Source organism: Protopterus annectens, chromosome 2.part1, assembly GCF_019279795.1.
Source record: "Protopterus annectens isolate FY-2018-M chromosome 2.part1, PAN1.0, whole genome shotgun sequence".
Taxonomy (NCBI): Eukaryota; Metazoa; Chordata; order Ceratodontiformes; family Protopteridae; genus Protopterus; species Protopterus annectens.
Window position 1 is genome coordinate 1,323,420,760 of NC_056729.1, and position 22,489 is coordinate 1,323,443,248.

A 22,489-nucleotide genomic window follows, 5' to 3' on the forward strand; every position below is an offset into this window, starting at 1 on the left:
CAGCAGTTGGATGTGAGGCAGAGCCCCGAACCTATTGGTAGATATTTAGCCATTTCTCAGTAAAATGTGACAAAGATGAGTTTTAGGTTTCTTGTGCTTGATGGTCAATATATTATGTGAGATGGCATATGTGACGAAAGGAGATACTACCAGCCCAGCTAGCTGGAATTTTGCAAATAATTATATGTCATTGGTGAATATTGAAATAATTTATATAAGATGCTTGTGTTACAAGTGTATTAGTACTGTATGTCATATATATAGATCAAACTGCTGTACATATGTGGATGTGTTGAAAAGGTATTTGTAAAATGCTTTTTTTAAAAATGGATCCACAGTGTGCTCTAATGGAAGAGAACAGAAATGTACATGCATTGTTGTAACTGTTTAAATATACATATTTTTAACAGTGGAAACTGGACTACAGAAGGCTAACTTCATAAAAAATAACTGAAATTAAATTACTTTTGGTATCTTTCAGTATTCAGTACAGCAAGAGACACAGTGTCTGTACTAGGAAATTGTCTGTAAAGTATTTAGAACAAATTAATTACTAGTCTTGAAAGCATGAAGGAATGCAGTTGTTTTAGGACTTCCAGCATCTGCCAGAGATCTGAGGAAAAGCCCTTGTCTGTATATTTTAGAGTTAGATTCTAAATTCTGCCAGCTTCATCAGTGGTTGTTTTGGCCTGGGGACTAGAAGTCAGATGACAAAACTGATGTCATTCTGCAAGCTAGCCCAGCAGTAATATTTGAGATATTAATTTGAGAAGTATTGTAGTGAGTCAGAGCATTCTGCATTTGTCTTGGATCTGATAACTACAAGAACCATTCACCACACATCTGCCTTGTTCTAATGAAGTTACATTTCTAGGGTATAGTAATTCTCTTAGATACAGTCAGGAATATAGTAAAGCTTAGTTTAGATGTTTTTCTGTATTTATTTGAGACTGTAAGGCAATGTTGTTTTAAATATTTCCTTTGGTTTTGAACTCTGATGTCATTGTGAATATATATTTAGTATTGTCTTGTTCTTTTATTATTTATTATTAAATATAGTTAAACATTTCATTGTGGCTGATCTGTGTAGAGATATTTAAGTTTTGAGAGTTCTTGTATGTTTATTTGGTGACACTGTGGGGGCTACCCTAACAGCCTTGTTTGTGGTCAAACTACCATTTGTATTAATATTAATATTACACAGTAAGATTGGACACCCTTTGCTAAGGGTCTTAAAGTAGCTGATAAGGAGTTAACTGGTGGCAGTGGTAACTACCTTATAGTCTGGGCAGAATGAGGCATAGCTGTGCCAGCCTTTCCCAGATGTGATTTATGATAAGCACATGCTAGCCAATGAGTGAGTGTGTGTGTGTGTGTGTGTGTGTGTGTGTGTGTGTGTGTGTGTGTGTGTGTGTGTGTGTGTGTGTGTGTAAATCAAACCTCAAAGAGTGTGTGTGTCAACTACTTGGTTAGAGACATGAAGCACTGGTTGGACAGAGGTTGCTGGATGTCTTGGCTTGGTCACTCAGCTGAAATCTCTACTCTTTAGCTGTGCCAGTGGGGAGTCTTACTGGAGATCTGGAGTAAGAGGGAGAAACCAGCCCTGGACTGACTGTGGCATCTGTGTGCTCCTAAGGGAAATTGGACTTGATACAGAGAGCTGCATCTGGAAATACGATGTGAGTACCCATCATCCTCCCAGTGAACGTCCCCCACTGTTGCCAGTGGTGAGGATTGAAGCTCCTTGATTAGTGGTCTTGTGGAGGATTGTCTCAGCATAATAACAAGAATAAATGAATATTGTGTAGATTAGCTTGGCGATGTTAGGCTTTTTAATTGTGAACCAGTAAAAATTTAGGTAAAACTTGAATGCTATTCCATATGCCTTCACTACACATAGAATGGTGAAATTTCTTATGTTGCCTAAAGGCATGGTAGAACTTAAAAGGTAGCAGAGCTTTGGCATAGCAGAAGGTGTAACTGAACCTATTATGTGGTGTGCTCCAATCCCACTAATGAAGAAAAATGGCCATATATGAATATGTGTTATTTTGAAAGGCTTAAAGGTGGAGTTGTGTAACAAAGGTTTGTTCTACCTACACTAGAAGACATAACACTTCAGCCAGGTGGCATTGCTGTACTGCTCTTTCACTTTGACTCCAAGATACACAGTATATCCAGGCTCCTCATTATCATCATATCATCCTCTTCTAATCTGCACCACTGAACACACACTCAATGTGCTATCCTTAGTTCATGTTTGGTGGGTTAATTGGTTTTATATCCAGCTTTTGAGCAACAGACCTATCCCAGGTAAACTGAGGCTGGCAACTGTACACCAAGTGACCAGTAAGTTATTGATCCAGAACTGATTGTCTTTATGATAAGCACATGCTAGCCAATGGAGGCACATAAACCTCTCCCACTATTAGCATGGGTCCCTGGCATAGGTTAGATTAGACCAGGTCCTCAGCACACTTTTTACTGGAAAATACTCATGCCCATTTTTGGTGACATTTGCTCTTGTGATCAAATTACCTAGAGATATTTTTTTATTATTGAGTGGCTGGCCCTGGATTGTTTCAGAATGTGATCATTATTCCACTGCCTAGAGAATGCTGCATAGTGTGGTCAGTGCCTAAAGTGGTTGGTCCTCACCAATCTAACCCCTGTAGGCACCACCTAGAGCCTGTGCTACTGTCAACAAATCCAGTCAGTTTTGGATGAGTTTGAAGTGGAAACATGCAACATGTTTTTGGGAGGTAGGAGGAATTCCATAAGGTATGGGGAGATTGTGCAAACTCCATATAGGTATTAGCCAGAGATCAGAATTCAACCCTGTACTTTGTGACTAGGATGTGAAAACTTTGCCTTCTTGTATTAACATGGTGTTTTAACCAAATCTTTATATTTTCAAATGTGAGCCATTTTTTGTTTGTCAAATTAAATTTCTCATGAAAAGTTCTGCTTGAAAGAAATACCCAGCTATAGTCTAACTGTTCATATAAACAGACAAAGTCTTAGACCAGCTTAAAACATTTTTGCACCCATCTTTTCTAAATGTGTGGGTAACCCTCCACCTCAATCTTATTATTGTTTCAAATACTGGATTTTAGCAAACTATCAATAAAAGCATCTCTGTCTCTGAACCAACCCCTCAAAAAGAAAGTTTTCTCTCTTTCATCTAATTTGCCATAATTTCTGCATCATTATTATTCATAGGTAAAGCATTATATTCTCCTTTCAGCTGAAGTTGTAGAAGAATATATTGACAAGTCAGGCATTTTCTAACCAGTGAAAGCCCTTGGAAGTCTTATTCCATTACTCACTGTGCTACAGCACCTCCCACCTCATATAAACTTGCCAATAGAATTAAAGCTTTCTTATCTCTGAATTCTTAAGGTAAATGCCTGCATAAATGTAAAGTCTTAAGTCCAAGCATTATTTGAATTTTGTTGATCTGACCTGGCATTGAGTTCTCTTTATCTTTTCATTTGCTCATGGTCTGAGACACCTGTTGCAATAGATTTCAGTAATCCAAATACACAGCTGCTTTCCACGTTTCATCCACTTGGACCACTAAATATCGTATTCCTACTTGTCTTTTTATGAGGTCCTCTATAAGTGGGGATCCAGGATGTCCATTGTTACCACCAGGCCATTATTTTCTTATTACACTCAAAATTTATCCAGTTTTGAAAGTCTTATGAGAACTTTGAAATCTAGTCTCTCTCCTGTGTAACAGCAGTACACAATAATCTACAAACAGGCTGAAGACCACATCCCCAGATGTTTTCTAAGCAGAATCAAGTCCACTATGCAAGTGCCTCAACAAACAATAAAAATAAAATGTTGACAGTGTCATACCTCTTAACCTCTTAGTGCAAAATAAAAAAATCTGGACAAAGACAAACTAATGGGAGAACAAAGGTCCATTCGAATGATTATTTTAATAGCAGTCCTTATTAACTGGTAAATGGTAAACAGCCCTGAGCTTCCCCTGAAATCTTTACCCTACCCTCACTGATGTCAATAGCAAAAATAAAACAACAGAATCAAAAGCCTTGCAAATTTCAAATAAAATATGCTCACACACTCCATCACACTTTACTACAGGCTGCATCCATAAATGATATTAGGTTTTGCCATTTTCTTTCAGCTGTCTGTTGCTTTACAAAACTTCTCTGGACACCATCTACTAATGTGGGGATAACTACTTCTAATCTGTAATCTAGAACCTCCTCCAACAACTTGGTATCCATATTAATCAAGGATTTTGAGTACAAATTTTCTGGATCAAATTTGTCTAGTTCTGCTTTTGAATGGAGAATTACCCTTGCCATAGTAAAAGCATCAGGCAGAGAATGCTTTCTGCGCACCTTACTGAGACCAAAACATAAATATTCGAATAGTACATCCATCACTGACCTGTAAAATTAGGTCATTCATACTCTGAGACGTTGCCCTTCTTAACTTATGAACAACTCCTATCAATATTTCTAGCTCAATCTTCCTATCCAATGCATCTGATTCCTCAACAGTCAGAGTATAACTTGACCAAAGTTTTTAGATTTTATAAACCAGTACACTTTTCTAAAGAATTTTTCCATATGTTTGTGCATTCTGAGAGTACCTTCCACGCCTCTTCCCTCAGAATTTCTCAGAGATGTTAAAAAAACATACTGTGCACTACCCTTTTTTGAATTTCCAGGCCAAAATCTTCCCTGTATTTTTCCTACAGGACCACCAAAAAGTTTATCTTCTCACCTTGTTTTGTTTGATCAGTGTAATTTCAACTTTACCTCTTTGCATCTTCAACAATTCCTTCTCTAATCCCTATTTCTTAACTCACCCTCTGAAAACTTGGTGTCTTTAGATTTTTGTAACTGTCCCAGATGATGCACTCAGAAACTACTGTGTGTTCCTTTCTGTTCTTCTACCCTTTCTAACTAAGCAGGACCCTGCATGGGACATATTTTATCTCATTCCACCACTGCAAGTCACTGAGATTACCTCCTGTTAGGTTCCATCTCAAAATCTCTTTACCTTACTTTTGCTATCCTCCTCTCCTTACCTTACTTTTGCTATCTTTTACACTTTGAGCTCTATCCCTTCACTATTTCACTCTCGTCTTCTTCTTCCCTACTAACACTAATCATCCCTTCCTATTGTCCCTTGTACCATGCACTTTATTAATTATTGTTCTTATTTAACTGATTATGTTTACGCAACATTTTGTTTGTATTCATAATACTTCTTGTCCACTGCCATTTATATTTGTCTGGGCTGAGACTGAAATAAGTCCAACTGGATCAGTGATCTACCCTGGTTAGCAACTTAAATAAATAAATAAATGCATAAATAAACAAAGCTGTACCCTCTGTATTTCCCTTCTTTGTGGTCCAGTAACCAGCCATTCCCTCCGTCTGCACTTCCAGCATTTCTTCCTTTCGCTATTTCATCCTATGAGTAACTTAATGTGAGTATGGTCAGACGTATTTCATTCATCTATAAAACAGTCAATAGTTTCAGGCAGTATTACTCCTCTTGTTATGTTATCTCATGCCTGCTTCCCAGCAACTGTTCATTTCTGGAGAAGGTGTACCCTGGCATGCACATATCGCCACTCTGCCAAACAACTGTACAGCTTTCAGCACTCTTTTCCATTCTAATAACACCACAGGTTTATTGTATTTATTTATTTATTTTGTTTACCAGCAAAGTCCAACAAAGCATAGGAAGCTGTTCTCAGCAGAGGACCGGGTAGAAAGGTGCCAATGTATAAAGAATAGTAATAGACAGAGTGACGATAAAATTTGAAAGACAATAATATACAATAATCTTTACAGCATTTTTCAGAAGAGGCAGAATTGCAGTTTAAATTTGATAATGCATACAAAGAGCCATATTGTTGCTATTTCCAGCAAAAAGCAATATGACTTACAGAAGGAAGAGTGGTGGAGAAAGCTACAGTTGAGATATAGAGGACAAGGGTAGTTGATGGTGAAGGAGTATATAACAAATGGGGGGTGAGTTACAGTACAGGTAGGAGAACGATAGATGGGAGTTCATCAGGGATGTGGTTAAATATGAGTGATGTGCTAATCTGGCTCTTATCAGTAGGCTCTGGCTTTCAAATTTTTATATCAATGTAACTCTAAAATCAAGCGTAGTCATTTCCCATGGCATCTGAGAGGTAGTCAATGACAAGGGAACATAGAAGTCTGAAACAAAGGATGAGACAGCATAGCTGAACTCATGGGATAATAGGATCATAGGAAGTTACTAGGCTATTGGTTATGAGGCCCTTACAAGCCTAGCTAAACATTTAACCCATGTTCCAACAAGTCACCACCTGATGCCACTGTCCAGCAGGGACACAGGTGGAATCCCAGGGGTGCATTTTCTGTTCCCCATCCAGTTATCCAGGTGCCGCTTAAAAAGGGTTAATGAGGTACTCTGCTTGACATGGAGAGGGAGTCTATTCCCCAAAGAGGAGAGACTTTGGGACACAAATCTGTTCTGCCAACAAGTCCTGTTGATGCTACAGACCAGGTTGAGGTAGCGCATGCAGGTTACTCGAGTGGAGCTTGACTTGCAGATATGTAGCTGTGCCATCAAGGCAGGGTCTGACATTGCTTTTAATGCCAGACAGAGGTCACCTCTGAGAAGTCTGTAGGAGATTGAGTAGAGGGACAGGGCCTTTAGCCTATCTATGTAGGGTAGATGTCTGAGGCCCTGGATTCTACTGGTGAGGAACTATTGTGGTCTCCCCAGCTGCTGCATGTGCTTTGTGATTTACATGCCAAAAGGGGCATTGTACTCAGTAATGGGTCTTATAAGGGAAGAATACGGGGATGTTATGACAACATTGTCCCTAGATGAGATGCCCTTACTAATGGGGTGGACCATGTAGAAAGCTTTTCGTACAATGGAGGCAATATGGTGCTCAAAAGTCAGTTTGCTATCAACCTGGGTGCCCAATTCCCTCATGACTGATTGCATGTTTAAGACCTTATAATTAATGTGATAATTTGTGAGGATGTTCCTCTCCCTAAAGGGGATGATGATGCATTTTTGGCATTCATTTTGAGGCCATGTTAAGGGTGAGACCCGCTTGGAGGAAGTCCACGTCACTGGGGAAGTGATGACAGCAGCCAGCTTACAGTCATCTGCAAACTTGGTCAGCTATAGCTCCCTGGTTTTGGCCTGCACCTCAGAAACGTATATCCCAAACAAAAGATGCCCCAAGACCAATCCCTGGGGTACACTGCTCATTATGGGTCTATTGCTTGAGGTGGCTTCCCCTATTTTGACTAGGTGGGTTCTATCAGTGAGCCAGTTTGCTACCTATCTGGTAACATATGGATTAATGCCTAGTTGAGAGAGTTTATCTATTATAACTGAGTAGGAAATAGTATCAAAGGCTTTGACCAGGTCAAGGTAGGTGGTGTGCACCATCTTCCCCTCATCCATGGCTTTGGTGACTGTCTCAAAGAAGTCAACCAAATTTAACAGGCACAATCTCCCCTTGACAAAAACAAACTGTGTGTGATCGAGTGTTTGGAGGTTGCCAATATCCTTGTTAATGAGATCCATGATAATTTGCTACATGGCCTTGCAGATCAAGCTAGTTAGGCTGATGGGTCTATCATTTCCTGGATTGGTGGATGGTCCACCTTTGTGCAAAGGGATCACCTCCACTCAGCTGGGATGAAGCCGGTATTCAGGCTTTGACTGAATAGGGGGCCTAATGGTGCTGCAAGTTCCTGTTTGAATTCATGTAGAATGCAGCCTGGGATGTTATTCGGTCCCATTGAGGCTGTATTTTTTCCTTTGAGAGGGCAGTGATGACTTGCTTCCTAGAGATAAGGGAAGGCGTCAGTTGCTGTGGATATTCTGATTTACTGATGGGGAAGAGAGGGGTGAAGTTTTTACTGAACCTGTCTGCCAGCAGATTGGCTATATCTATAGCATTTGTGCATGTGGTGTCCTTGACCACCAGTTCTGAGCAAATCTGGGTGCTTCCTTTGAGACTGCAGACATATGTGAAGAAGGGCTTATGATTGTCTTTAGCAGATGTAGTCTTCCTTTAATTTTAGAGTTTGTTTATTGCAGATGTCCACCAGCCAGGTTTACTCTTCCTTGAGGAGGATAATTTCGTCCTGTTGGGTATTCCTGATTCTATCCAGCTATAGAAATGCTTGTATAGAACATTGGTGTAGGTTTGGACATATGTGCCAGTTTCTATGGATGGGGAGTGGGCTGTGAAGCTGTTTATACCTTCCCTCAAGAGGGTGTAATCAACTTTGGAGAAGTTTTTTTTTTTGTTTGACCCTAGCTATGGCTGGGTCAGGGGAGATGGTGACTTCAAAAGTGACTGCTTTGTGGTCAGATCTTACCAGGGATGATGACACTGTAGGGATGCTGCAGTGGTTACTCATGTTGGTTAATACCAAGTCCAAGATATTTTCACCTCTTTTTGGAGGGCGCCGACCAACTGGTCCAAGCCATTTGCATTGATGAAATCAAGGAATCTCTGGGTATTTGTGTTTTGACATGAGTATTTCTTCCAGTCTATGGCTGGATAGTTAAAGTCACCCAGGATCAGGGTAATGGTTGAATCTTGATAGATTCAAAGAGGTCCAGATAGGTGGATTGGGTAACTGAGTCAAAGTTGGGGGCCTATAGCTCACTGTAATTTGAATAGGGGCAATTGTTAACTGCACCTGGAGTGTCTCCTGTGTATCATAATTTTTGACCAGCCTGGAGGTCTGTATGTCTTTCATAGGTTCATAGGTGTGTACTAGGCTAATGGCCTGGGGCCTTAACAAGCCTAGCCAATAGGGTTACTCTGGCATCATTCCACCAGACCTTAGTTCCAAGTGCCTCTGTCGAGTAAAGCCAATGGAGTGATCCCTGGGGTGAATTTTTTATTTCCTATCCACTCATGAAGATTTCTCTTGAAGAGGGCCAGTGACGTGCTCGCTTGACATGTATGAGAAGTCTATTCCATAGCATGGGTAATCTCTGGGTTATGAACCTTTCCCTCCAGCATGTTCCATTGATTGTGGTAATGAGGTTGAGGTCCCTGAAGTGTGTAGTGTGGAGGGACTGGGATTTCTTTAGATGTAGCATTTCTAACAGAGATGGGTCAGACACGGCTTTGTAAGTCAAGCAGAGATTGCCTCTAAGAAGGTGATATGAGACAGAGAATAGTTGGAGTTTTTTTAGTCTGTCCATATAGGACAAATGTTTAAGGCCTAGGATCCTCTTTGTGAGGTACTTTTGTGGCCTATCCAGTTGTTGCAGGTGTTTAGCGAGGTACATGCCACATGGGACATTGTATGACTGGCCTAATGAGGGAAGAGTAGAGGGAGACAATGACCTCTTTCTTCCTGGATGCAAAACCCTTAGTAATGAGATGTGCCATATAGAAGGACTTTCTGACCACAGTGGCAATGTGGTGGTCAAAAGAGAGGTTGCTGTCAACCTGTGTTCCAAGATCTCTTATAATGCCTTCTGTGTTCAGTGGACCACCATTGATGTGGTAATTCATGGGAAATGGGTTTTTCCCAAAGGTGATGATGACACATATTTTTGGCATTGAGCTTAAAGCCTTGGTCCTGACACCAGTCGTTGGTCTCAGTGAGGCCTTTCTGTAGGATGTCAACATCACTCAGGAAGTTAATAATAGCTCCCAACTAGCATATGTTTGTGAACTTTATCAGTCAGAGTCCCTTCCTGTTGGCCTGGACTTCAGAGAAGTAGATACCAAACAGGAGAGGACCCAGGACTGAACACTCATGACTGGTCAGCAGTCTGACTTGGAGTCAGCTACTTTCATACTGTGGGTTCTACCTGTGAGCAAGGTTGCAACCCACCTAGTGATACAGGGGTTGATGCCTACCTTAGTGAGTTTTTCTATGATTCCTGAGTAGGGAAGGGTATCAAAGGCCTTGGCCAGATCAAGGTAGGCTGTAAGAACCACCTTGCCTTCATCCACAGCTCTGGTGACTGACTCAAAGAAGTTAACCAAGTTGAGCAGGCATGATCTACCCTTCACAAAACCAAACTGTGTGGGATCCAGAGTTTGGAGATTCCCTATATCCTTGTTTATTAGGTCCATGATGATGCGTTCCATAGCTTTGTATATCAGACTCATCAGGCTAATGGGGCAATAGTTCCCAGGGTCAGTAGTCACTCCTCCTTTGTGGAGAGGGATGACTGTAGCAGTGCGCCATTTGGTAGGGACAAAGCCTGAGGTGAGGCTCTGATTGAACAGGGCACACAGGTGAGGTGCCAGTTCACTCTGTAGTTCATGTTGAACACACCCAGGGATATTGTCAGGTCCCATAGAAGCTGTGTTTTTGGCCTTGGAGAGTGCTGTTTTAACCTGTGTAGCAGTAATACTGTGTGCCTGGCAATCTACTGGTATTGTGACTGGTTCCTTGAGGGGGAAGAGGGGTAAAGTTGGCACTGAATCTGTCAGCCAGTATATCGGCAATACCTGTTGGCTCAGTATAGGAGGTACCATTGTGCAGTAGCTCAGAGCAAATCTAGGTATTGCTGTGGAGATTCTTTACATAACTATAGAAGGCCTTGTGGTTTTCTTTACTATCTGCTGCAGTTCTGTTTTCATAGCTATCGTTAGAGGATTTGATGAGGGATCTCAACTTTTTGTTGAAGCTGATAAAGGAGTTTTTCCAGTCTTTGGACTTCTCCTTATTTTGAATCAGTTTCCTCCTTCTGTTGTAGAGTTTGTTTATGGCAGGGGACCACCAGACTGGCTTCCTTTTTTTGGAGGATAGCATATTGGTTTTGTTGGGTATGGCTAAATCCATGCATTTTCATATGTGTTCATACAGTGCATTGGAGTATAATTCGGCAGTCATGCAACTGATTTCCATTTGCATGGGTGCTGTGAAGTTAGCCACCTCTGTTTTTAGGACGCCAAAGTTAGCTTTGGAGAAGTTTTTCATGGTGGTTACCTTTGCAGAGGTGGAGACGTGGGAGGGATGTGGATTTCCAAGGTGATTAGTTTGTGGTCAGATCTAACCAGGGAGAAGTTGACAATTGTTATAGAGCAATGGACGCCCATGTTAGTAATGACCAGGTCAAGGATGTTGCTACCTCTAGTAGAGGTAAGAACGAGCTGGTCCAGGACACTAGAATTAATGAATTCCAGTAAATGTTTGGGAAGTGTATTGGTACATGAGTAGTTTTCCCAGCTAATGGAGGGGTAGTTGTAGTTGAAGTTGCCCAGTATGAGAGTGTTAGGTTGGACCCTAATATTCTCCAGCATGCTTAGGAATGTGGAGTGTGAGTCTTGGGACATGGTTGGGGACCTATAGCAGGCTATGACCTGAATTGCTGTCTTACACAATGTTAGCTGCACCTGAAGTATCTCAGATGAGGTATTTTGGGCTACTAGTCTGGAGCTGTGCACATTTTTTATGAATATGGAAACACCACTGCCTTTGGAGCTTCAGTCCAAGGTCTGGGGCCGAAAGTGGTGTAATGAGTTATAGCCTGGTAGTGCAGGGATGCTTTCTGCTGCCTTGAACTATATATTGCAACTCCACCTCCTTTTGCTTTGCTGCCCACAGTTTGGGGTGTGAATGTATGATAGGATAATTAACCTGGTATGGCTGGGGTGCTGTCTGCAGCTTAGAACCAGGTTTCTGTGACTGCACAAATGTCAGCATCTTCCAGGGTTAAGAATGCTTGCAATGAGTGCAGTTTCATGTTTAGACTCCTAGCTTTTAGCAGCATGACCTTTAATTTATATTTTGATGAAATTTTCATGTTTGTAGTTTTGATTTCATGACATTGCCTAAAAAGGCACTATGGGAGAGGCAAGAGCCTTTGCAAGGAGTCTGAAGCTCAAAGGAGACAGATGCGGGCCATCACTGGCAAAGCAACATGGTTTGTCAATCATCTCATCCCAGGCTTTCAAGTACTGGATCCCCTTGGAGTGACACCAGAAACTAAGCTAATTGTTAAAGTCAATCATTTTCTGTTTGCATTGAGGCATCATTCTGGGTGACAGTAGAATGCTGCTTAAGGCTAGAACCATATCTGTCTGGGACATATATTTAGCAAGCTCGAACATGCCAACGTGGACTATGACAGAGTCATAACAGTACCTGTTGAGAGACTTGAGTGCATGGGTGTGCATGGGTGATATGGTGGATTCTGGCACCTGACAAAACAATTAACTGAGACTTTCTCCTTATCCAACCTGTTGAGGGGCACATCTGTGTGTCTTACAATGGAGTATTCTATGACTAATATGTTGGGTTTATGTTTAGGCTTTAGTGGCTGTGAGACACAGGTGTGTGGACTATGTGTGGTTTGTGGTGGGCAGTGGAATTTGCAAGTGTTTTTGCCTTGGAGGTCGCTTTTGTTTGAGTATGTTTTTGTTGAGGACCTCTGCATATGTGGGGGTGTGTTGTGTAGGTGTGGGTGATATTTAAGGAGTGGTGTTAGTGTTGACAACCTTCTCAGTGCCAGATATACTGGCTTGTGAGAGAGAGAGCAATGACTCTAGTTTCCTACTGTAATTGTATCTCTCACAAATTGTGTTAATAGGTGGTAGTAGTAGAGGGTTTTCCGTGTACAAGAGACAGTTGCTACACTGTCTCAGGATGTCCATATAAACCAGACTGGCAGGAGAAAACATAGGAATTTGTCCATCTATATTTGTCAGAAACTGAGGGAGACAGGTAAGTGAGAGCCAAGAGGGTAAACGGTGAAAGGTCTAAGAGTGGTACTGTACATTAGGTGATCACACAAGTGCTACTAAGGGAAAATTAGTAGCTGGAATACCTAAAAAAGGGTTAAAAGACATGCAGCTGCAGCTCTGGATGCAGCAAGCCTCTATCTAGACTATGCTACTCAATGTGAGGTTAAGAACACAGTAGAACCCACAACTAAACACAGATTAACCACTTGCAAACAAAAGAACAGAACTCACAGTATGAAAAAAATACAGTTAAACAGTAACAAAATGCAGTTAAACAGTAATTAATTTCAGTAGATAGCACTGAAATATAGTTAATCAGTAAATTGCTTTAAAGCAGTACAAATGTGATAAATTAGCTCACTATCACAACAGTAAAAAGACAGCTTAAATAAACAGCAATTCATTAGAATACTGTCATCAGTTTAATAAGGCTACCAACAAGCAGTAATAAATGCGGCAAACTAAATGCAGTTGAACTCCTAAGCACAAGCAGCAAAATGAAGTAGGAAGAGGCACAATTTTTTTAGTAGAAAGTGAGGAGACAGAAGATAATTCAAGGTTGAGAAGTTAAAGGGGTGGGCCTACACAACTTATCTCACTGTACACGGCAGAATGAGCTGATGTAATGGGACTGGGGGGGAGTGTCCAATATCAAATTTATACTAGAGGTGGGCAACTCAAAGGCATAACACTTTAATACCACAACAGCAGCTGGGTAGGGAGGTGGAATACACAAGATCAGAAAAGAGGTAAGGACTGAATTCACTAAGTCTAAAAACAGTTGCACAATTTAAACAGATATGCAGCAAATGTTTTAATCAGAAGTGTAGAAAACTGTTGAAAATAAGCACTTAACTTTTCCTGTCTCACAGCAGAGCAATGACAGAAGGCCTAACTCATTGCAGCTTTGAGCAAACAAGTACAAACGTGTTTAACACTGGCTATTTAAGGTAGAGAAACAGGAACCAGCCAAATTATCCAATCAAAAAACATAGCCTTTCAGTAATATCTCTACCCAGATCAGACCAGCCTGAATCCCCATCCCACGAAGAAACAGCTAGGCCTCACTAGACAAAAGATTTCACTACGAGCTACAAAGGTTACAAACAGATATAATCTAATTTCTAACCATCCTTTCACTACTGACACTGATACTCGCTCAACAATTTAGCTTGTCTTACTTCATGAAAAGTATCTCATGATAAATCATCTAACCAATTGTAATTAACATTCCACTCTTCCTCACAGCTAGAGTTATATTCTACTACTTCCCAGTATTTCTCATCAATTTTAACATTTCCCTTCAACATCAGTTCTTTGAAAAACTATATCTCCCTTTTTTCTGTCTGACATTTGGGTATTTTTAACTGGTGTTTTACATCCCTAGCATTCCCTGACAAAAGGAGAAATTAATTCCATCTAAGAGTTCTATCTTCCAATGATGTCACTCTCTTCACCACCAAACTAGGCTAGGTCAGAAACTAATCCCTGAACCTCACATGCTATACCCAGATCAAGAAATGTTAGATGGCATTCTGGGTGTAGCGTGAGTCAGAATATTTTTTTATATTTTTTACTCTGACTCTTTCCCTTCTTCTGAAGATACACTATTTTACCATAATCTCCAAATAAACTGGCGCACACTAGAAAAACCTACACTTCTTTACACAAGTTTCTCATCTAAAATGTAGGAATACAAACATCAGCTAGAATAGGAATGCTATAACTAATGATGGAACAGTTCCTAAAATGTCATTGACACACAAAGGAAGTACACAGACTGTTTACAACTAACATATTATGCAAAACTACAGTTACATGGTAACAATGTGCTGTTATTATGTAGACAGCCAACAACTAAAATGAAACAAAAAATTGTAACCAATCATATGTCAATAACAGTGGTAATCTAAGAGGACAACATGCATGCTTAGCACTCTTATAACAAGTGATTACCCCCTAACCAGGCTGAACAATGAGACAATCATGGTGAGTTATCTAAAAGGGATATGGATCTGCAAGATCACACATGCACTAAAGATATTGAACCACAAGTGATAATAAATCTTCCAACATAGTATATTCTATGCAAGATAAACTAAAGATGTTAGTGCTCAATGCTAGAAGCCTGAACAAGAAGCTCCACTCCCTGTAAGCACCCCTAACCCTAGAGAATGTTGATATCAATGCTGTTACTGAGATATGGTTTAAAGCTATGGAAAGCATCCCAGCAGTACAAGGCTATAATGTTTTCTAAACATTTAGACCAGATACCACACAAGAAGGGACAGAGTGGAGGTGTATCAATCTACATAAAAAGTAAGCACACCTCAAAATTGGTCAAACAATATGACATGCTTGAACAACTCCATGTCCATCTAATCTTAGGTAAAGTCCAGTACCATAACTTTGCTAGATATAGGTTCCCGTATATGACCCAGGGTAACCATACCACATACCTGAATGTACTGGAGCCACTCACAATTCACCCCAACACAATATCCATGGATGATTTTATTATCCCACCATAAACTGGGATACGTACACAACCACTAACATGCAGGCTCAAAGATTCATAGATCTGTTTCAGGGCAAACACCCTGGAAAAGCTAGCTGCTCACTTATTAGGCATGCAAATATCCAGGATCTAGTAGTCACAAATATGAGGGAACATTGCACCCCCCCCACCTTGTGCAATGCCCTCTCTGATCAGATCAGATCATGAAGTGGTTAACCTTGAAATAAATACAAAGGCTGAATTCCCAGCAAACTCCAGAACTTTTAAGAATTTTTCCAAGTCTAGCTACCTCCTAGTAACCAATGGCATAGGTAACTTCCCAGCACCCAAACTCAGTGAACATTGTGGGTTATACGTAAATATCCTAGGCTGTCTCCTAAATAGCTTGAAACATGACCTTTCAGGCCCACTAGAATCTCTATAAAACCACAGCCTCTAGACAGACGTCATCCCTAGAGAATGGAGGACTGTAACGGTCTCTTTACATAAAAGTGGACCATCAACAGGCCCAGGGAACTACAGACCCATAAGTTTGACTAGTCTTATATGCATGTTCATGGAAAGACTTGTGGACATGATAAACAAAGACTTAGAAATTTTCAAATACTAGATCCATACCAGTTTGGTTTCGTTAAGGGCAGGTCAGTCATGCCTAATAAACTTGGTGGACTTCTTTGAGAAGATCACTAGAGCCATGGACAAGGGCAAATTGGTATATACTGCCTACCTTGACCTGGCAAAGGCATCAGAATCACAATTATTGGACATGTATGTACACATATAAGGAATTTGACTCCAGTTTTGATGACTCTCCAAGTATAAATTTCATAAACAACATATATACAGCTGTTAAAACAAGACAAAAAAATGTGAATCTACATATACGTATATGTACAAAGTGCAAGTGCAACTCAGTGCAAGAAATACTGAAATAAACTCTGAAAGAAACAAGTATTAACAAAAAGTAAGCAACACAGCAGGACCCTCAGATGCTTGAGGAAAAATAATATCCAGCCTAATAAGCTGAATTAACCATTTATGAACTTGATGGCCTGTGGAAAAAAATGTTCTTATATCTGCCTGTTTTGGTGTGTATTAATCTGCAATGCCTGGCTGATGGTAATAGTTCAAAAAGATGTTCCCCTGGATGGGAACGGTCAGTGTTGATTTTCCCTGCTTGTATCATGACTCTGGAATAGTACAGGTACTGTAAGGCGGGCAAACTGCCATCAAGGATATTTTTGGCTGGCCTGGCTATTTGATGTAATCTATTTTTATCATGTTTAGACACAAATCCAAACCATACTGTTATGGAGCAGCAGAAAACAGACTCAATGACTGCTGTGTAGAACTGAATCAACAGCTGTTGTTGAGATTGAACTTCCTTAACTGTCACAGAAAGTGCATTTGCTTTTGTGCCTTTGTTATGATGGACCCTACTATGGTCTCCCACTTCAAGTTCTAGGGGTTATAGATCCCAAAAATGTGAAGGTTTACATAACTGACACAGCAGTATTAAATATAAAGAGGGGGAATGATATTCTAGGACCACTCCTAAAGTCCACTGTCATCTCCACAGTTTTAAGAGTGTTCAGCTCCAGATTATTCTGACTCATACCTCTCAACTGCGCAGATAGTTGCAGAATGCCCAGATTTTTGGTCTCATATTTTTAGTCTGTTTTTCATAAAATTGTGGTTTTCTAGCAATTTATTGATAAATCATTCAATATTGAGGTTTGAAAATAATGACAAACATTTGAGTTTCAGAATTCATATCCTTCAGAAAATTCATGCTAGTGCAACATCTGTTATTCTATCAACTTTCTAGGTTTCTAAGAGCAATGTTTAAAAATTGTCCATATTTTTGGGCCTTCGTCCCACTTTTACTTATGATTTTCTCCAGATTTCTTGCTCTAACAGGTTGAGAGGTATGTTCTGACTACACAAAGGGCCAGTTGCTCAACCTCCTGTCTGGATGCAGACTCATCAGCATTCCCAATGAGGCCAGTAATGGTCATATCATTTGCGTATTTAATAAGTTTGAAAGAGGGATCCTTAGAGGTGCAGTTATTAGTGTAGAGGGAGAATAGCAGTGGGGAGAGCACACATCCCTGGGGAGCACGCATATTGATTGTGCAATAGATAGATGTAAATTTCCCCAGTTTCACCTGCTGTTTCCTAGTGGTCAGAAGATTGGTGATCCATTGACAGGTGGAGGCAGGAATGGAAAGCTGAGAGAGTTTCAAGTGAAGAAGTTCCAGAATTATTGTATTAAACGCAGAGCTGAAGTCTACAAACATAATCATTGCATATGTCCCTGGGTTGTTAAGATGTTGCAAGATATAGTGCAGACCCATATTAACTGCATCATATACTGACAGGTTCTCTCAATAAACAAACTGAAGAGGGTCTAAGAAGGGAGCTGTAATATACTTCAAGTGAGCTAACAGCAGCCTCTCAAAAGTCTTCATAACTACTGATGTCAAAGCAACAGGCCTGTAGTAATTCAGTCCTATTTTACTGGATTTGTTTAGGGACTAGAATGATTGTGGCTTGTTTGAAGCAAAAGGGAACTTCACACAGCTCTAATGATTTATTAAAAATCTGAGTAAAAACAGGAGTTAGTTGATCAGCATAGATTTTTAAACAAGTGGGTGAAACCCCATCTAGACCTGCTGCTTTCTTAGTGTGTTGTCTTTTAAAAAAATGACACACATCCTCTTCACAGATAATTAATGCAGGTTGAATATGAGAATGTGTGAAAGAGAGAGTAATGTAAGAGTGAACACTGAGAGAGCCAGCAACAGTGTCATTTGTAGTCTGACACTTATCAAACCTGCAGTAAAAAAGCATTCAAATCATCAGCCAACTGATAATTAGCTTCAGTGTACGGGGATGGTTTCCTGTAATCTATAATGTTTTGTAGACCTTTCCACAATGATGCAGGATTATTAGTTAAAAACTGTTTTTTCTACTTTTCAGAATAAATATTTTTAGCCGCTTTGATTTATTTTGTCAGTGTGTTCCTTTTCTGTCTAAAAAGTGTTCTATCCCACATCTATAGGCATCTTCCTTAGCTTGACAAAGCTGCTTAAGTTTAGCAGTGAACTTGGGTTTGCTGTTAAACTTGGTGGAGACACACATATCTTCACAGAAGCTAACATAAGATGTTATTGTTTCTGCCAGTTCATGCAAGTTAGCAGTAGAATCTTTAAAGACACTCCAGTCCATACAATCAAAGCAGGCTTGCCTCTTCAGCTTTGCCTCTATAGTATACCTCCTCACAGTATTGATTGCAGGTTTAGCAGATTTTAACTTGCTCTTATAGGTAGAAAGCAAATGAATGAAACAGTGGTCAGAAAAGCCCAAAACTACACAGGGGAACAGTGTGATAAGCATGTTTTAACACTGTATAACATCTGACACAATGCCTCACTTGGGTATTATAGGCAAACTCACACGTTTAGTCATAAATCCCTGTACCACCTGATGGAGAGTCAAATGACTCACAGATACTTATTTAACATTTGTTAACTGGGAAAGTCTTATTAGGACAGAGCCTATTTTCAGTGGAGGCCCAGGGAGAAATGATCCAGATGTATGTCTTTGGAATGTGGGCGGAAACCCACACGAATGCAGGGAGGACATGCAGACTCCAAACAGAAGGTACCCCACCCAAGAATCAAACTGGAGAACCTCTTGCTGTGAGGCGACAATGTTAGCTTCTGCACCACTCTGCCAACCATATGACAGGTAAAGTTAGGGTGAGGGAATCTACCTCCACCAAGAGGTCTGTTACTAGTGGCATCCCACAGGGCTCAGTACTGGGACGACATCTGCTTGGAATATACTTCTCTGAAGTCAAGGCAAATCCAGAAGGACTTTGGCTGACCAACTTTGCAGATGACTGCAAGCTGGTTGCAGTCATTAACTCCCCCAAAGATGTAGATATCCACCAGGAGGGTCTAACACAGAGACATAACTGGTGACAGAACCATGGCCTAAAACTCAAAACAAAAATGCATAATAATACCTTTTGAGAAGATGACCACCCCTACAAATTAAAACATTTATAACACTCCCCTAAAAGTAGAGCCAGTGGAAATGGACTTATGATCTCAGGTTGACAGTAACCTAAACATTGATCACCATGTGTCTATGGTAGTATGATGATTCTTTTATGTGGCACAACTTATAAGTAAGGGCATAGCATCCAAATCTAAAGATATCATATTCCCACTACAAAAAAACAACGGCACTTAAACTTTTAAAAACAAAAATTGGCAAGGATGGCTCCAAACTGGATGAAAATGTTTTAATCCACAAGTAACTGACACAATTCAATACGAAGTAATTCTATACAGAAATCCAAAAAGACTTTTAAGCAACACAGACCCCAGTCATTTAAGCAAAAAATGCGGGAAAATTAACCTACATTTAAAGGTATACAAACTTACACAATACAAGTGTATATAATATTGTTCATGATACATTCATTTTTTGACTCTTCTTATGTAGAGTCTTCATTGAAAGTTAATATCATATTCCCACTACACTTGGCACTCATTAGACCAGTAGTCAAGTTCAGTGCATCCTTAAGCATGTACTTGGCCAGGCATTTGTAACCACTGTTGAGGCCACAGAGGTTCCGCCCTAAAAGAATACAAGGTAATATTCCCTATGAGGACTGCCTCAAAGCCCTGTCACTGTACTTTGTCTCATATGAACTACTGATGAGTGATCTATTCCTAACCTACAAGGCATTCTTTGATCCAGTCCTGATGGCTCTGCTACATAGTCACAATATGAACAGCACTAGAATTGCCTGATATATGGATGTAAACCTCATCTGTGACATAAACAAAACATTTTGGAGCAACAGGTATGTGCTTCAGAGATTATCTGTTTTCTGGAACAGACTCCCCATTCATGTGAAATAGAATACTTCCCTAAGCTTATGCAAAACCAATTTTCTCCTAAGCCTATTTTAATGTAATTTAGACCAATGGATGTAAAATACCTCTGGCTTGTTGCCTGTGACCCTTATGGACAAGGCAATTTATAGATACCCTAAGGTTCAGGCATACACCAAAGCCTTTCTAGCTTGTGAGCATTGATCATTGGGAAAATTGGAGTAAGAATTACTATGCTTTCAAAGGCTCTGAGGCCATTAGCCAAGTAACCTCCTATGATCATATGATCCTATGATAACCATAGACAATGCCCTGTTAAAAATCTTCAAAGACCAGTGGTAAATTACAAAATTTTACGTTGTCATTATAGAGGTCCATGAGGTGTCAAAAAGAAAGAAAAAAAGTTATTTAGAACAATATAAAACATGCTAGTATTGTACAGGCAGCTTATAACCAGATGTTAATTATATTCAGTATGAAAATGGGTCTAGCAGTGCCCTGATAAAATCAATAAATGATAAAGTTGTGCGGTTAAATTATTAAATTATAATGGTCACTAGATCACAAGGGCAAGTCTACTCTTCAATTTTTCCCTTGGAACTAGACAAACATTCAACTTAAGCACTCAAACCATTCATTTCACACCCCAGCACTTGCTCAAAACTCATAGCAAGCTCTAATTAACCCTAGCACTAGATCCCCTATACTGCCCAGAAGGATAAGGCTCTCTATTCGTCCCTACCAGCCAATCAGTAAAAGAGCTCACTTCACTTATTCAGGCATGTCCAAAGGGAAGTTTCAGGTGTGCTCTTCAGTCCATCTGGTGAATCTGGGCATTTTGAGGCAATGTTACAACTGCCTCATGTACACAGACAACTCTCTCCTCCTACCACCAAACACTAATATAAGCAAGAGATGCAATTATACAGCCAAACTGGAGGCAAGGCTCTCTCAACCCAAAACTAGAACTGAAAGTCAAGAGGAGAAGGAAAATACTTGCAACACACCACCAGTCTCACATAGACCTACTAAACCAACACTGGCAAATAACACACATAAATACACCAACACTGGCAAATAACACACATAAATACACGAAAACATGCTCAGAGGCTCTAAATAAAAATCTGCAAAAGCAACCGAGACCTTCAAAGCAGACACCCAAGCACCCTCCAACCCCATCACAAACCATGAAACACATACTTCACATAATCAGTGTGCCATGCAATCACAGCCCTTAAGGCAAAATAACATACCCAAAACACTAGTACTAGGTGACTCTATAGTCAGGCACACCGATGTCCCACTAACTAGGCTGGACAAGGAGAAGGTTACAGTTAGCTGCCTGTTGGGCACCAGTATCTACCACATAACACAAGCACTCAGGTCACTCCAGAACAAATACAAATATCACTCTGTCATTCTCCATGTTGGTGTGAATGACCAGAGACATACCTCCCTGGACTACATAAAAAAGAGACATGGAAGAGCTCTCTGATCACATAGCTCAGGCCAGTATGACCCTGACCCTGAGTAGCATCCTACCCTCACCAAGAATGATGCCACAGTATAAAGAAAATAATTATCAATTTCAACAACTGGCTAAGTTTCTGGTGTCATTCAAAGGGGATCCAGTATCTGTCCACCTGGGATGACATGCTCAACAAGCCACGTTGCTTGACAAGGGATGGCTTGCACCTGTCACCCTTAGGCTTTTGAATACTGGCCAAGGCTTTTGCCACCCCCATAGTGCATTTTTTAGGCAAGGCTCAAAAGACAAAGTCACCACCGTAAATAACACAAGTAACCAAAATCTGAGGGTAATGCTACTCAATGCCAGAAGTCTAAACCTCAAAATGCATACACTCAAGGCACTCCTCAGTATGGAGAACATCGATATCTGTACAGTAACAGAAACCTGGTTTAAGGCTCCAGAGAGCACCCCACCACTACCAGGCTATAACTCATACCATACTTTTCGGGCACAGAACCCGGACCGAAACACAAAAGACAGGGGTGTATCCATATTCATCAAGGATACCCACACCTCCAGGTTAGTGGTACAGCACAATGCCTCAGAGCTCACCCATGTGCAACTAACAATGGGCAAAACTGCAATTCAAATTATAGCTTGCTACAGATCACCCACCATGACCCAGGACCCCCATTCTGTGTTTCTGGAGACACTGGAAAATATGAAGGTCCTACCAAATTCCCTAATATTGGGTGATTTTAATTACTCAAACATTAACTGTGAGAACTACTCAAGTACTAACTCCCTTGCCCAACGCTTCCTAGAATTTATAAACT